The sequence below is a fragment of the Saccopteryx leptura genome, chromosome 11 (assembly GCF_036850995.1).
Source record: "Saccopteryx leptura isolate mSacLep1 chromosome 11, mSacLep1_pri_phased_curated, whole genome shotgun sequence".
In the NCBI taxonomy this organism is placed as follows: Eukaryota; Metazoa; Chordata; class Mammalia; order Chiroptera; family Emballonuridae; genus Saccopteryx; species Saccopteryx leptura.
The window spans coordinates 27,190,144-27,208,544 of NC_089513.1; the positions used below are offsets into that span (position 1 = coordinate 27,190,144).

At 38.5% G+C, this 18,401-nt stretch overlaps 1 pseudogene; it reads right to left on the reverse strand.

Annotated features, from left to right (window-relative positions):
- Positions 1 to 15,795, reverse strand: part of LOC136382882 (kinesin-like protein KIF11) — a 41,376-nt pseudogene extending 25,581 nt beyond the window's left edge.
- Between the last annotated feature and the right edge of the window lie 2,606 nt (positions 15,796 to 18,401).

An 18,401-nucleotide genomic window follows, 5' to 3' on the forward strand; every position in this document is an offset into this window, starting at 1 on the left:
GAAGGTATCTGAAATTTTTCCCAGAAAGTTTCCAAACTTCCATGTGATATGATTACTTTTTTTGTTTGTTACTACTCTCTCCTGAACTTTCTTCCATTGCAGCTTTTAATACTGTGCTTTATAATTTACTTATGTAATTAATTGTGTACTTATATAAATAGTCCATTTCCTTTTCCCATTTGTGATCTTTTAGTGACAAGGTCTGTGTTTCATGTGACATTTACCCATACTGCTCCACAAGAACAATGTCTGCCAAATGATAGTTTTCAATAAATACCTTTGAAAAACAAACAGAAAGATTACTTAAAAACTACCATACAAAATCAGCTTTTTACTCTTTGTAATTATGAGATTTTTTTCTCTCATCATTGATCAAAACATTTCTTTGTCCTTCCATTTATTTGTGGACGTTTTTGGCAAATATGTGGGTAGAAAACTATAGTGTGGTATGTTCCGTGAAAATACAAAATGGTTAGCAATCTCTCTTCTCTAAAGCAGTTTGCAATCCTAGAGGGGATAAAACAGGTACCCAAATTGCTGTAATATAAAGTGGAAGGTGATGGGTTTTATAATAGAGGCAATAGGAAATTGCCATAAGATCTAAAAGATGTAGAGATCATTTTAGGCTGCAAAGCTTAAAACGACTTCAAGGAGGAAATGCATGTGAGGTTGTTTTTAGAGAAATGAATATGCTTTCAATAGACTGAGAAAATATTTCCTCAAATGGGAAAGGTTCGCAGGTTAATGAATTTCTGCTAAGTGTGACTGTTACTGACAGTTCCTGTCTGCCAAATGGACTTTGAAGGATTCAACCACAGTCTTTGGCTTGGGTTTGATCAAGGTAGAGGTCAGACTGAGAGATCTGTGTTTGCTAGGCTTCTTCTTTCCCAAGGAGCCACTTTAACACTACCTAAATCTCTCATAGATTGAACAAATCTGTCTGTTTTAGTTTCACTAGAAACAGTAATCAATATTGTGAAAATAATTTTGATATCCATTGTGAACAAAGATGATGCAACTGACATTCTTTTTGAGTTGTTTCCTCAATATTGGCTGCACTTCTTCACAGGGAATAAATCACGACCTGGAATTCTTCCTGGAAATATCATCCAATGCATATTTATTGAGTCCCTACTATGTACCAGACATTATGCTCTCCATTGGCTTGTTTTTGTCAAGAATATTTGATTGAGGTGTGATTTATATACAATGAAATGCACTGATTTAAAAGAGTGCAGTTTTATAAGTTTTGACACATTAAAGCATCTGCATATCCCATGCCTCTATCAGGTATAGAACATTTTTATTACCCTGGAAAATTTTCCTTCCCTGTAAATCCCCATCCTGCTTCAAATACAACTACTCATATGATTTCTTTGATCAGAGTCATCTTGCCTATTTTAATATTTCTTGTACATGATATTGTATGATATTCTTTTGTGTCTTATTCTATCACTCAATATCCTTTTTCTTAGATTTGTCCATCTTGCTTCATGTATTAGTGGTTTCTTTTTATTGCTACATATTATTTTCTTGTGTGGATAAAACAGTATCCTTTTAACTGGTTTTTATACTGATGGGCATTTGGATTGTTTTTAGCTTTTAGCTATTATGGCTAAAGTTGCTATGCACATTCTTGTACAAGGTTTTTGTTTTGTTTGCAAACAGGCAGAGAGACAGACCCCTGCATGTGCCCTGACCAGGATCCACCTGGCAAGCCCATTAGGGGGTGGTGCTCTGCCATTCTAGGGCATTGCTCCATTGCTCAGCTACTGAGCCTTTTTTTTTTCTTTTTTTAGCTGCTGAGGCAGAATCTACAGAGCCATCCTCAGCACCTGAGGTCACCTCGCTCTACCCAATCAAGCCATGGCTGCAGAAGGAGAAGAGAGAGAGAGAAAGGGAGAGAGAAGAGTAATGGGGGGGGGTGGAGAAGCAGATGGTTCCTTCTCCTGTGTGCCCAGCTGGGAAATCAATCCTGGAATATATACATGCTGGCTGATGCTCTACCACTGAGCCAATTGACCAAGGCCTGTAACAGGTTTTGATAGACATATTTCTTTTAGAAGAGTACAAACTACTGTTGGGTCATAGAATGGATGCATGTTTAACTTCATGGGAAATTGCCAGACCTGTTTCCAAAGTGTTTGAACAATTATACATTTCCACCAAAAATGTTTAAGAGATCTGGTTGCTCAACATTTTTATCAACCAACGCCTGGTGCTATCAGTATTTTTAACTTTAACTCTTTTAGTGGGTGTATAGTCTCATGGAAATTTCATTTTACATTTCCCTGATAAGAAATAATGTCGAGTGCTTTTCCATGCTCTTATTATATATTTGTATATCTTCATTTGTGAAGTGCCTATTAAGGTTTTCTACACATTTTAAAAATCTAATATTTTATCTTTTTATATTGACTTTTCTAAATTGTTTATTCTAGACAAATCCTTTGTCATATATGTGTAAAACAAGTACTTTTCCCAATATGTGATTACTTTTCTTTTTCTTAACAATGTTCCTTAATGAGCAGTTTTTAATTTTGATAAATTAGATTTGCTAGTTTTTCTTAATTATAGTTAATGATTGCTATGCTCTGTGTAAGAAATCATTACCTACTTGTTAATCTCCTATGCTTTTTTCTACAGTTTTATAGATATAACTTTATGGTGAACTATAAGCCATCTAGAATTTAATGTTTGTATACTGTGATGTAGAGGATGAGATGCAATCTGTCTCTCTTGTCTGTTGCTCTGTGTCTCTATCTTTTCCATATAGCTACGCAGTTGTTTTGGACTATGTTTGGAATGTTTATTTTTTCTTCTGCATTGCATTACTTTGAGCAAACACTGGTGGGTCTATTTCTGAAGTCACCATTGTCTTCCATTAATCTATTTGTGTTTCTTTATGCGATACCACATTGCCTAGAATGATGCAGATTTATAATTGACCTAAAACATTATCAAGCACAAATCTTCCAAATTTATTCTTTCTCAAGATGACCTTAGTCACATTAGGTCACTTGCACTTTCATATAAGTTTTTGATACAGCTAGTCAATTTCTACAATATGTGTGATATGATTTTTGTTTGAGATCTGCATTGAATCCATAGAAGAATTTGTGGAGAAAAGACATCGTGACAATATTGTGACTTCTAGTCTATGAAATCTATTTAGAACTTCTTTAATTTCTTTCAGCAGAGTTTTATAGTTTTCAGTGTGCAAATATAGCACATATTTTGTTAAAGTTATCCATTTTTATTTCATGGATTTTGCTTCTAAGATAAATAGTATTCTTTATTTAAGTTTTAATTCCATTTTTATTTTCCCCCAAGAGTAACAGGCTGTATTGAAAGGAAGAAAGGAACCCTGCTGGGCACCAGTACAAGCTAGGGGGACAAATTATTTAGAGCAAGGAAGAATTTCGAGTAAGTGGGTGTTGAATTAAAAGTCCTGGTATGTCTGGAATGCTTCTCCTTGGGGCAGCTTGTCAGCTTCTTGGAATTCCTCTGTCTCAGGGGTGATAGTCCAGTAAGAGTGAGGTCTGACAGATAAGTGGAACATCAAGAGGGCAGTTTGGAATTCACGTACCTATCAATAACCTATAACTTTCTTCAGAAATGTACATCCCATTTTTTTCACAGGCTACAGGAAGATCTCGTTTCAGACGCTTTATCTCTTCTGTATATACCTTAAGAGCTGTTTTGGTCAGTTTCTGGTTAGCTTCAAGCTTATTCAGTATGTTCTGTGCTCTATGAGCATAAACCAATGTATTCAGAGTTTCTTCAAAATTGAGAGATACAGGAGAAATTGTTGCAATTATAGATGTTCTTGTGTGTCCCCCAAGAGAATCCTGGAGGATTCTGGTTAGTTTTGATTCTCGGTAAGGAACATGAGGTGTTCTTTCTACAAGAGCAGTAGTAACCCTTCCCAAAGTCAACAGGGATTGATTGATGTTTCCAGCTTCCTGAGCTCTCTCTGTCAACTGCTCCAGAATGGCCAATGTTTTCACTTCCTACAAGATCAACCAAGTTCAACTTTCCGATTTTCTCCATCGACTATAGTTTCTTCATATGTATTGTAACAGAGAAAACTGAGTGGGAATGACTAGAGTATGCATTCATTAATGTTGCTGCAGTTTTCCTTTTTGCTACTCCCTTCTCCAAAATTTGATAAACTTCATCTTTGTTGTGTACTGTAATTTCTTCTAAACCTTTGATTATCACTCCCCTCTTGTTTTGGGGATCATCAAACATCTGTAGTCTCTCAGAAACATTAGAAGATGGACTAAGGAGATCAAAAAGTTCTTCATTATAGATTTCCAGCAGAGACACTTTGACTGAAAATTCAGTACCACTATCAGTAAGTTTCTCAAAAAAATTTTTTTTTTAAATTTTTTTATTTATTCACTTTTAGAGAGGGAGGAGAGAGAGAAGGGGGAAGAAGCAGGAAGCATCAACTCCCATATGTGCCTTGACCAGGCAAGCCTGGGGTTTTGAACCGGTGACCTCAGCGTTCCAGGTCAACACTTTATCCACTGCGCCACCACAGGTCAGGCTAGTTTCTCAAAAATTTGATGAAGAGTACATGGAATTATATCAGCCAAAGGCTCCTCCTCCCAAGTATACTGTTCATTAGGTGAGCTTTCACCTTCCATTGTAAAGGTTTTTCCAGTGCCAGTTTGGCCATATGCAAAAATAGTGCAATTATAGCCCATAAAAACTTTATCCAAAATTGGACAAACAACACTTCGATAAACTTGTATTTGTTTAGTAGATGCTCCAAATACCATATCAAAAGTAAATGTTTTCCTTGAGCTCTTGTCAGCCAATCCTCCAGTCCGTACACTAACTTCCTTTTTTTTTTTTTTTTTTTCATTTTTCTGAAGCTGGAAACAGGGAGAGACAGTCAGACAGACTCCTGCATGTGCCCGACCGGGATCCACCCGGCACGCCCACCAGGGGCGACGCTCTGCCCACCAGGGGGCGATGCTCTGCCCATCCTGGGTGTCACCATGTTGCGACCAGAGCCACTCTAGCGCCTGGGGCAGAGGCCAAGGAGCCATTCCCAGCGCCCGGGCCATCTTTTGCTCCAATGGAGCCTTGGCTGCGGGAGGGGAAGAGAGAGACAGAGAGGGAAAGCGCGGCAGAGGGGTGGAGAAGCAAATGGGCGCTTCTCCTGTGTGCCCTGGCCGGGAATCGAACCCGGGTCCTCCGCACGCTAGGCCGACGCTCTACCGCTGAGCCAACCGGCCAGGGCACTAACTTCTTTTTTCACATGATCACCCTCTACTATAGAATGATCACTTGCTTTTCACTCTTGCCAAACTAAGGGGTCTGCATCTCACCACCAGCTGGATGTTCTTCCCCTTTTCCTCTTTCTTCTTCCAGGAGAAATTTCCCCGGGGACGCCATGATGGAACCCTGCGAAAAACAAGGCCTGATACTGACCTAGGCAGCTTGGCGGGGGAAACCAATAGAAGCAGCTCTGTGTCCCTGCTCTCCACTAAGGAGTCGGACTGGCCAAGGAGTCTTAATTCCAATTTTTAAAATACTTAGAATTATAATCTAAATTATGTATTAGTCTTGTGTCCTAGAACTCTGCTAAATTTTCTGAGTTCTAGTAGTGTTTATATAGATTAGTTAGTTTCTTATACACATTATCAGTTGTGAATAAAATATTTCACTTTTCCTTTAAACCTATATGCCATATATTCATGTTTCTATCTTATTGAATTTGCTTAAATCACTAGTAAATGCTGAATAAAAGTGATGAGAAGTGAAATTCCAGTTTTAAAATTCTTGAGCCTAAATAGAAAGCATTCAGTCCTTCACCATTAAATATGAAGTTAGCTGCAGGTTTGCATAAGTGCCTCTTATCGGGTTGAAAAATTCCCTTAATTATAGTTTGCATATAGTTCATAGAGATTTTAAATAAAAAATGAATGTTGAATCATTTTCAATATTTTTCTGCATCTATTGGGATGGTTTCTAATTTTTCTTTCAATTTTGTTAGTGTGGTGTACAACTTTGGTATATTTTTGAATGTTTATCAAACCCTACATCTCTAGAATTAACTTCACTGAGTTATTATATATTACTCTTAATAAATACTGCCGGATTTAATTTAGTAATATATTGTTAGAAAAAATTTATACAAGTTCATGAGAAATACTAGTCTGTAATTTTGTGTTTTTTGTAATGATCTTGTCTGGATTTAGTATCAGGGTTATGTTGACCACAAAAGTGAGTTAGAAAATGTTTCTTTTTTTTTCTAGTTTGTGAAGTTTAAATAGTTTCCATTACCCTGTCTTCAAGTTCACTGAGCTTTTTCTTCTATTAGTACCTATTAACTTTTAAGCTAATGCATATATATACATTTTATTTTCAGATATTATTTTTTATTTATATTATTTAAGTCTAATTTCCATCTGGATATGTGTTTTTGATTTCTATTTCTCTATTGAGATATTTCATTTGTTTCTCCATCATATTTATTTTTTCCTTTACATTCTTGAGTGTAATTGTAATAGCCTGTTTTAAAGCCCCAGTCTGCCAGTTCCATCTATGGTCTAGTTGTCCTGGTTTTTAATTTTTTCTTCTTCTAGTTATAGATTATTTTCTCCTGATTTTACACAAGTCTAGTATGTTTTGATTGTGTGTCAGGTATTATGATTTCTATGTTGTTGAGTATCTGGATATTGTTATTTTTCTTTGAAAAGTATTCTATCATTCAGACAGGAAGTTAGTTTATATGTAGAGCAGCCTCCTTTAAAGCCTTGAATAGGATTAATCTAGATTAGCCTTTGCTCAAGATTCAAAGAAGCTCTGCTCTCAAGGTTTGGTCTTTCTGCAATCTTGACTGAATGCTTTAGCTATTCAGTAATCTCTACTCTGTCAGAGCTCAAAATCTCTCAGTAGCATGAGCCCCAGAAATATTTTGGTCATATCCCTGCTGCCCCCATAATTATTATTTTTATGGTAGTGCTTTCACTTGGCTTTATAGAGTTTTATCCTCTACATGCTCTGATTAGCATTTATTCAAAGACTCAATGGAGCCCTACCCAGGTTACTGGAGTTCTTTTCTTTCTGGAATCATGCCCTGCAAAATTCACCTACCTTCATGGCCCAAACTTCTGATCGTTGTGTCTTTGTGTATGATCATCATGCTGTGGTCTGAAAAATGTGCCCAGGAATGAATACTAGACAATTACAGAGCTCTTCTATTGTTTAACTTCTTTTGAGATTGTAGTCATATACTACCTCTTGTTCTTTATCTGACAACAATATGGTTCATATGTTTTGCCCAAATTTTTTATTAGAAAGGCTAATCTGGTACCAATTGCTCCATTACACCTATAAGTAGAAATCTTCATTGATTTTTATAAAATGTTTTGTCATAGGTTGTGATGGGATCTAGGGCTAGAGAATTACAGTAAATAAAGTAATGGAACATGTAATCTTGTGAGCTCAAAAGTGAATTTACAAGAGGTGGCTTAATAAAAAATGTGGTGACTGGAATCATGATTACATTAAGATTATAAAGATCATGTGCTGTTTATTGTTTTTTGTTTTTTAAACTCTACTATGGAAGAGCCATGAAGGTCTGGAAGACAACATAAACTCAGGTGTATCATATGTACTTTTTAGATGGCTTATTCCGCTGTAATCTGATGTTGGTCTAGTGTAAGTTTATCATATTACATTTAATATCACCATAATTTTATCATAGCATATCTCTTTAATTGTGCTTTCCATAGGGAGATTGGAGAAGCCTGACCCAGAAGTCATTTAGGGAAATGAAAGTTAACCACTTGGTATTGGGCATATTTATTTCTCCCAGAGAAAAGCAATGGTCTAGTGTTCACAAGTTCAATTCAGCCTTCTGTATTTCAAGGTTTATACCACAGAAATGACCCCTTCTCATTACTATTCCTTTACATGTACAAAAGGTTAAGAAGAGTTATTTCTAATGATATTTTCTTGCAAATTGACTTCTAAGACAGAAAGAGTATTCCTTAAAACAGGACTATTATATTTAAATATTCAGATTTTGTATAAAATTCATATTTTCAGAATATCATGATTTTCCAGTATGTTGTGCAAAATAGAGTAAGCAATACAGAGCTTTAGTGTCAAATAGACCTAGAATCTAGTTTTGCATATGATTTACATGTTTTGTGACTTGGGGAAATTTATTTTCCTTTTTTCAGACTTAGTTTCTACCTCTATAAAATTGAAATCATGAAAATATTTATCCTTTAGGATTGTTTTGAGAAATAAATCAGATCATACATGTAAAACACTTAGTAGAGTGCCAGATATTTGCTAAACAATAAGCAGATTTTTTTGTGTGTGTGACAGAGACAGAGATAGATAGAGGGACAGATAGGGACAGAGAGGCAGGAAGGGAGAGAGATGAGAAGCATCAATTCCTCATTGCAGCACCTTAGTTGTTCATTGATTGCTTTCTCATATGTGCCTTGACCAGGGGCTACAGAAGACCGAGTGAGCCCTTGCTCAAGCCAGCGACCTTGGCTCAAGCTGGTGAGCTTTGCTCAAACCAGATGAGCCTGTGCTCAAGCTGGTGACCTTGGGGTTTCAAACCTGGGTCCTCTGCGTCCCAGTCCGACACCCTATCCACTGCGCCACTGCCTGGTCAGGCTAAACAGATGTTTATTGTATTTTTAATGCAATGATACAAATCCATATAATAGGATACATAGTTAAATTGAGAAATTATAAATATGTATATATAGAACATACACATGATATATACACTGCTCACAAAAATTAGAGGATATTTTATCGCTTCATATTTTTGAAATATCTCTAATTTTTGTAAGCAATATATACATATACACACATATACTATATATATTATATATGTGTATATATATATAAATACATTCTTCTGGGTGTGTCTGTGAGGGTATTGAGATTAATGTTTGAATCCATAGACAGAACAAAGCCGATTTTTCTTCCTAGTGTGGGTGGGCCTCATCCAATCATTGATGACTTGAGTAGAACTAAAAGACCAAAAAAGAGAGAGTGCCTCTTGCTCGACTGATTGAGTTGGAACATCAGTCATTTTCTGCCTTCAGACTTAAACTGAAAAATTTATTTTTCTTGGGTCTTGAGCCTGCTGGCTTTCAAAGTAGAACTACAACATAGGGTCCCTAAGTCTCCCACTACCCGACTGCCAATGTTAGGACTTCTCAGCCTCCTAACTGTATGAGCCAATTCTTTTTTTTTTTTTTTTAATCAAGTGAAAGGCAGGGAGACAGAGAGACAGACTCCCACATGTACCTCAGCTAGGATCCACCCAGCAACTCCCGTCTGTGGCTGGTGTTCTGCTGGTCTGGGGCTGCTGCTCCATTGCTCAGCAGCAAAACTATTTTAGTCCCTTGAGACAGGCCATGGAGCCATCCTCAGCACCCGGGGCCAACTTGCTCATTCATGCCATGGCTACAGGAGGGAAAGAGAAAGAGAGGAGACAGGGAGGGGTGGAGAAGCAGATGGTCGCTTCTCCTGTGTACCCTGAGTGTAAATCAAACCCAGGACTTCCACATGCATAGCTGACACTCTACTGCCGAGCCAACTGGCCAGGGCAAACTAATTCTTTATAATCTCTCTCTCTCTCTCTCTCTCTCTCTCTCTCTTTCTCTTGCTTTTTCTCTTCTGTTGGTTTGGTTTCTGGAGAATCCTGGCTAATATGACAAGCCTCTGTAACTTTGACCATTCAGCCAAGTTCTTATAGATCACAAGGCAAGGAGGATTTTCTGTGTTTCCACATACCAATGATCCACAATATCTAGGCCTATATCCTGATGTTTGCTGTAATTCTTACCTTACTCTATTATTCTGAAAATAAAAAGTAGAATGACACATTTATTTAGATATACTGAGCAATCATGAAGTAAAGAGCTTGCGCTAGGGGGGGGGGGGAGATAAACTGCACCAAGAAACAATTGTATTTTTATTCCAGATACCCACACGATCAATTTATAATATGAACAGTAGGGGGCCAGCCCATCTCTGACTTGAAATACATTTGTCTTGAATACTTATTCAGCCCTTTATTATATCAAACTATTTTAGTCATCCTTAAAAGCAAAGAGAGGATCATTTTAAAGGCATTAAGATTAAAGGCCAAGTACAATTATTTCTCAGACATACTTAAATTGCCCCATTGAAGGCAGTTAGCACTTATTAGAGTGGCACAAGTTACCAGAAAAACTGTGCATACTGAATTTGATGCTGAGAAATAGAGTTTGAAAGTAAACATGAAATGCTATGATAATAAATGACAACTTCTCCCTTTAAAAGATATTTTTTGGGGGATACACTATGCAAAGAAGGATAAGATAAATGTAGTTGTTTGATATATCTCTCATATCAACTAATGGCTCAGGTGCTGTATCTGAGTCCCAAACCTGGAAATAAGGTATGCTTTGCCCTAACTAAGCATTCATCTTTTAGAGTTTAGCTCATGTATTTTCTCCTTACTTTAAAGCAACAAATAGTCATCGAGTTCCATCTATTTACAAAGCATTGTTTTAAGGATTCTAAGGATGTAAATGTGATCAAGATATAATTCCCTCTCTCAGAGCAGCTTACAATTCACTGGAACATTTTAACAAGCATTTATTGATCACCTTTATGTGCCAGGTTGTGTTCTAGGTAAACTGGATACATGGATATATAAAACACTCCTTGTTCTTGATAAATACCCACCAAGGGAGAGACATGCAAAATAAATAATTTGTGTAAAGTAGAGGTATATACAAGGAATCAAGAATGAGAAGTGAATAATTCAATATGGAAAAAGAGATAGACTTACAAATGAAATATGAAGATGAGAAAGTGTTAAGTTGTGTATTCATGAATTCAGCACCTTTCTAAAATATACATTAAAAAAAGCATGAAGTACTCAGGAAAAGAGCCATGTTAATTAAATCCAGTCCAAGCAAGGAGGATATTGGCAATACCCATGAGTCTGGCATGCTCTTTCTAACTTCAAATCTGGAAGATGTTCTCCTCTAAGCACCTTCAGCATGGATGGTATTTACATACAATTTACCTGTAACAAACTACTATTGCTTCACAGGTACTGAGTCTTAAGTTTTTTTTTTTGTTTTTGTTTTTTTTTTTAAATTTTTTATTGTTTTGTATTTTTCTGAAGCTGGAAACGGGGATAGACAGTCAGACAGACTCCCGCATGCGCCCGACTGGGATCCACCCGGCATGCCCACCAGGGGCGATGCTCTGCCCACCAGGGGGAGATGCTCTGCCCCTCCGGGGCGTCACTCTGCCGCGACCAGAGCCACTCTAGCGCCTGGGGCAGAGGCCAAGGAGCCATCCCCAGCGCCCGGACCATCTTTGCTCCAATGGAGCCTTGGCTGCGGGAGGGGAAGAGAGAGACAGAGAGGAAGGAGGGGGGGGGGTGGAGAAGCAAATGGGTGCTTCTCCTATGTGCCCTGGCCGGGAATCGAACCCGGGTCCCCCGCACGCCAGGCCGACGCTCTACCGCTGAGCCAACCGGCCAGGGCGAGTCTTAAGTTTTTATAACCTTGCTCAGAATTTGCAAGCAGAGTCTATGACTGATATTTCTTCTGCAATCATCGAGTTTTGAACAAAATACACAGGTAAGGTCCTACTTGACTGATGAAGACAGTTTTTTTCTCCATGACACAAACATTCAAAGCCTGCCTTCCTCAGAGAAGATGGAAAGACCCCTTGGAGCGACAAAAGAGGCACCATCCATGCTATGAAATGCCCTCAGAGCATTATCCATCTTGATCCAAAGGTTTCTGCAGTCCATTGTGATCATGTGTGTGACCAATAGAAACATAAAGACCCTACTTAAGAAATAATTCACTGTTCAGTAGCTCTGGAAAGAACATTTTCTCAGAACATAAGGAAACGGTGCCTTCTAAATAGAGAATATATAAACAATGATTTTTGAATACTCATTCTTCAGCCAAATTAAAAAAAAATAATAAAGCACGGACAGGTATAATAGGGAGCAATGGGCATCTATTGGATCTTTTCCTGGTCTGAGTAATTGTAAAAGTTTTTAAGAGTTCTTGGAGCTGAGTTTTCTTCCAGTAAAATAGGTTAAATGAAAAGTTATACACATACATACAAAAAATAACTTATTTTTCCCAATTTCTGCTTATATAAGATTTATACATACTTAAAATAAATATAAAATGCATGTAAATATAACGAAGGTATTAAGACAAGAGATAACAAAGACCCTGCCTACTTCTGCTATAGAGACTGACTAAATGTTAAATAATATAGATTGAAAGTAAAAGTGCCTGCTTTTCTGAAGGTCAGCCATTACTGGCTCCTTAAACTATAAAAAATGATGCCAGTCCAATGTTTATGAGTGAAAAAAAAAATTGGAGCATTCATTTTACTGTCAATGCAACTAATTGATAATTTTTAAAAAATCAACACATCTAGCTTATAAAGCACTATTTTGTCACAGGGAGATTCAACTAAGCATAAAATGTGCCCTCAAAAAGCTTATAACCCAGTTGCATTAAATATATGAGACATATATACATACATACATATTGAGATAAATTGGCATCATCTCCTATAAAGTATACACCTTCATAATTTACATAATCATCACTACAGATTTATAAGAGGGAGCGGGTGTTTTAATGAATGGGTTTGTCAGAGATCGCTGTACAGGGTGTCAGATTGAGGGTGGACTGTAAAGGAGAATACTGTAGAAAAAACTCAGAATGGTCTTGGAAATGAGGCATCCAATGCGTGCCTGACTGGAAAGAATGGTCCCTATATGGGATTACTGGGAGAATGGCTTGGGAGTAGATCTGCAAAAACCTTCATATAAGGGCTGAGAAGTATGAATTTTAACCTGTGGAACAATGTGATAAATTGTAAGGAGTTTGAACAGGGAGTATTTATTGAAAGAGGCACTTTTGGATTTGGGATCTGGGTGAACTAGGTAAGGCGATTTCCCAAGACAAGATAGCAACTTGTCAGGACGATGAGAACTAACCCAAATTGGAAGCTCCAGAGGTCAGAATTAAAGGTTCCAAAGCCAAGTTCATGGACCTGCCTGCATCCCAGAGTTAATCTGAGGCAACAGGATGTCTCTTTGATTCAACTTGCAACACTTTTCTTCTCATAACCTCATACATTTGATAATAAAAAAAATCTACATTTTTACAGAGCACAGAATTTTGGGCATACATACATTTTTTTCCTGTTCTTTTCATACTAAAAGACCCAGACCTTCTTCCCTAGACAAAGATTTGCTTAGCTCTCCAGCCCTGCCGACTGAGCTATGGATTGTATATTCCCAGGACACTTCCCTAACTAAACCTCTCACATGTGAAGATTGGGATTTAGTTGACCATGGAATGAATATAAGAAGATCCTCTGTGTTCTTCCCCCCATCCCTGCTTAGCCAAGGTCATGCTTTCTGGAAGTGAGGCTGTATCTCTCTGGAAAGAATCCAAGACTGTTAAGCATTCTGAAAGAAATAGTAAGAACTTTTCCAAAGCACACACATTGTACTTACTTCTCATTTTAAAAAGAATGGGCTTTACATAAATCCAGCCCCCCTCTTAGCCTCTCATTCCTTAAGCTGGTGCTGTAGTTTTTACACAAGCTTGAGGGAAATGGCATGGCTGAGAAAGTCTAACACAGGCATCCAGGCCCCGGGCCAATCAGAGCCTTACAGAAGTCTGCCGTCCAGGCAGCAGGTCACCCAAGAAAGAACAATTCCCTGAACTGCTGCCTCTTCCTTTGGTCAAAACAAATTCTTCCCTTTCCCTTCCTGCTCTTTCTGCCTGTTCTCATTCCTCTGTCCTCTCTCCTACCTTTCTGTTAACCTCCTTTTCTCCCTCCATTCTTCTCTTTTGTTCGTGTCTCTCTTTTTGAGAAAATAATTTTATCTTTTAGTTTCACTAAACAAAAGGTTGAGGATGGAGGGTATGTTTCTAGTTGTTGCCGGTTTTCATATCATTTAACAACAAAAAAAGACTTTTCCCGTTAGAAGCCCAAAGGTGGCGCTGTTGCAAAAGGAGAAAGCCAGCCCGGCCAGCGCGTTGGCAAGCCACCAGCACACACAACACGAATACTTACGTGCTGGGTCTGTACCGAGCTGCAGATCCTGGAGGCTTTGCTCCCAAACATAAACATTGCCTTTTCTTTTTCCAGAGAGAAATAAAAATCCTGATTACAGCAGATGCATTACTGCCAAATTGTGCAAAATAGAACAAGTATTAAGTGTCTGCTTACCACCCTTTTATTGTTAATTCCATGCACTTTAGTTGATTCCAGTATTATCAAAATAATTGCTGGGAGAAGGGATTGAAATTCATTTGGGTTCATTAATATCACCATTTATCAGTATAATGTCCTATAGATAATGAGTGGAGGGTCATTCTGTTTTCTCCTTCTCTGCACTCTGTACAGTGGGCGAAAATGCTATCAGGATGGTTACATTTCTGTGGCAAAAACCTAGACAAATGCTTTTTTGGACATCTGAAATGTGGCTTCTGCTGCTGCCTTTGGGGTCCTCTCACAACATTTTTCCATAGAAGCAGCATTTATCTTTCAGGATCCGATCATATTTTTGCTTTTATCATCCTAAGAAGAAGCAGCAAATTTAGAAAACCCATTTCATGGAGAGATAACAGGCACAGTGCTTGTTGAATTGTTCTAGTTCCTCCCATAGATGACTTGAATTATTACTACCCATTTCCATAACCTTAGCTTGTGGCTATGTCTAATAGTTTTGACTTCTCTGTGCAAAAAACAGTAACCCCCCCCCACACACACACACACACTTGTTTACCTCTTCCTCTGTCTCTATCCCTAGAGTGAAGTCCTTCAGATGTCTCAAAAACTATTGAAGCAAACATTTTAGCTAATTTCAAAATGTCCTCGTTTCCTCTCAAAATATGATTTCACCCTCATCACTTTAATGTTTACTTTCAACTCAAGTTGCTGAAATTAAACAAGGACAAAGTAACCTGAGATGTTTTATGCCACAGAGACAAAAAGGTATTGATCCTTTCTGCCTCTGGAAAAAAGGTTTCTAATAATTTCCAGATATATTGTAGATTGCTCTGCTATCTTTAATTAAAACATGACACAAGACAGAAACCAATTACTTACTTTTTTTTTAAAACCATAGGGCCACCTTTGTCCCAGTGAATTCTGACATCCTATTTGCAAATTGGCAAGTTTGTTTTCAGTACGTGTGTGTGTGTGTGTGTGTGTGTGTGTGTGTGGGTTTGCAAGCACACACACTTATGCTACTGTGCTCAAATGCAGGCATGCTTGTGAATTTATTCTTGGCTTTGCTACTGGTGACATTTAAATCTGGGTTTATGTCAGGTAGTTTAAAATATATAAAAGGCTGAGTTATACCAACATTGCCTCTCATGTGTGCCACCGAGATGACTGAGGAGGGAGTTTCCAAAGTGGTTTCATTCATGCGGCTTTGGTGCACTATGAAACAGGACTTAGGAAGCGGGGGTGAAAGCAAAGCAGAGTAAAAAGGAAACGTGCTGAAAGGGAACTGATTTTAGCTCCAGAAATAAAGCAACCTCTTCCTATTACAAAAATACTTGAACTGGCTCCGTCCCTTCCTTATTTCTTATTCTCTCCTGCTGTTTCAAAAGGCGCGTCTCATAGTACGTCTCTGGGGGCTTTTCCTCTGATCCCGACGTGGCCCGCTTTCTGTTCTTTCCTTTCAGACACTGCTGGTCTCCGAGACGTCTCCTCCGCAGCTTTCGCCATCTGGAGCTGTCTGCCTTCAACTCTGCCGTGCAGACTCAGGCTCCTTGAAACTGTCATCTCAAAACATATTTATTACTTCCTTATGCCCGGACTTCTTGGTGCCAGGTTCCTTCTGCCATTTGATTATGCAGGGCAGAGGCAGCGTTATTTACCCTCTGAGTTAGTGCTGAGGTGCTGTTCGTGTGAAGAGCGCAGCCTCGGAAAGAGAACGAGGCATACCACAAGGCTGCCTTCCGACGCCCGGGCTCCCGTGTTAGGTGGTACCCCACGCAGCTCCTAGGCTGGCACGCACCATCACCTTTTCCTCACTGTGCTGCTGGTATCCATGCTGCGAAGTACAACAGATGTGAAATGAATCTGATGTGACTTCTGCTCCCTCTCACTAGTCTAATATATGTATACCCAGATATCTGATGTAGCAATGCTTTCTTTGGTCATTGCCCTTATTGGCTCTATCGTGTGTGAGAACAGACTCACTCACAGAACACAGCGGGGTGTTCTTTGGGGATCAGAGAATGTGGATGGTCTGAAATGCCCTTTCCCAACAAAATGGCAGACTTGCTAAAATACTACAGAAAAGGCTGATCTAATGCATCACAAACAGGGACATTCATTTGCACATTTCTATTTACAAAACTATCCTTGGGGTTCACGCTTTATGACCTAGTTACAGTTAATCCCATGGTATTACACGTTCTCTAGTACTTACTTCTAGTAATGAAATCACATTTCAGGGACTCATGATAAATCCACTGGACCACACATTTGAGTGCATCCCCTAACGCCGAGCCTTATCTCATAGACACTGAATGATGATCAAAATAAATTTTTACATTTATTTATTTATTTATTTATTTATTTATTTATTTATTTATTTATAGAGACAGAGAGAGAGTCAGAGAGATGGATAGACAGGGACTGACAGACAAGAATGGAGAGATGAGAAGCATCAATCATTAGTTTTTTGTTGCGCGTTGCAACACCTTAGTTATTCATTGATTGCTTTCTCATATGCCTTGACTGCAGGCCTTCAGCAGACCAAGTAACCCCTTGCTTGAGCCAGCGACCTTGGGCTCAAGCTGGTGAGTTTTTTGCTCAAACCAGATGAGCTGTACTCAAGCTGGCGACCTCGGGGTCTTGAACTTGGGTCTTCCGCATCCCGGTCCGACACTCTATCCACTGCACCACCACCTGGTCAGGCAATAGATTTTACATTTAAAAAAAATTTTTTTTTAAACTTCACTTGGCTCAATATCTTTATTTATACCACTGCTTCTTTGATTGTGGTCGCCCCTTAATTGATAACATTAAGTGGATAAGGGGGAAAGAGACTGCTGAATGTGTCCCACTGCAGTTTTTGACAGATGCTCTGATATGAGCTGCTGCAATAATGGAAAAGGAAGGAAACAGTTCTGAAAGGGTTTTAGAGTTCAGCTTTGGCTCAAGGGGTATCATTAGTCACACGTGAGCAATATTAACACTTTCCTTTAATTCCAAAGAACTTCCCACATTTGCATGGATTTTCATGGCTACTATTATGGTGAAAATACAACAGGGCCCGAGGAAGGGAAGAAACAAAAGTTTTTGAGGGTTTAATAAATATCACGATCTGTTATAGGTTTTATATCTACCAGGCCCAGAGGCCCTCTGAACAACCACACAACCATATGGGCAAGTATGATCACCATTTTACACAGGAGGAAACTCAGAGGACCAAGATCAAGGCAGCTTCCTCACGTAAACTTACTGTGAGGGTGTTATTTATCAGTAAAGCAGTTTTGCTGGTCTCTCCTGCTTGAGATCCTGGTCAACAAATAATGACCACATCATTAAAATCCCAAGAGAGCAAAGGATGAGAATAGAAACAGTAAAGGACAACAAGGGAAACAGACAACAGTTCAAATGTTGTAGAGATGTTTACCTGAAACCTATGCGTGTTTATGAGCTAGTGTCACCACACTGAATTCAATTTTTAAGTAAAAAAAAATTTTAAGAAGATATGCTTGAATTCTCAGGAATTCAAGGTTTCAGTAATAGAGAGCATGGTAACCCCTGGGATTATCTATTACCCCTATCTCACTCCCAAAGACCAGGTGGAGGACTGGAGCAGTCTGCGGCAGGCTTCTCCTAGAGCGCTCTTCAGGGACCATTTCTGAAGTGGGATACAATTGTTTCTGCCTGATTCTTGGCTAATTCTTTCTTATCGAGGAAGGAATTTGTATTGGATGGGGAAATAAAAGGGTAAGTTACTGACACCCTCCTGATATGAAGGACAGAATGAGGTTTCAAATGTTATTAAATCTTCACCGAAAACTGAGAGGAAGTGAGGGGCCTAATGTTGAGTTATTATTATTTTTTAATCTCTATTCTCATTCTTTATGCGTTCAAAAAAGAGATGGGTCAATGCCCTCAAAAGTAAGGGGAATAGAGAAAAGTGCAATGAGACACTCAGACAAATAAATAAAACATAGGGAAAATATAAATGGTGCTTTCTAAGCAATAGGGAAACCCAAACAGCCCTTGTTGTCTTGAGATTTATAAGTCTGCATATCACAGATGCCCTGTTGCTTTATTCATACTGTTAAGGGAGAAAGGCATCCCTGACC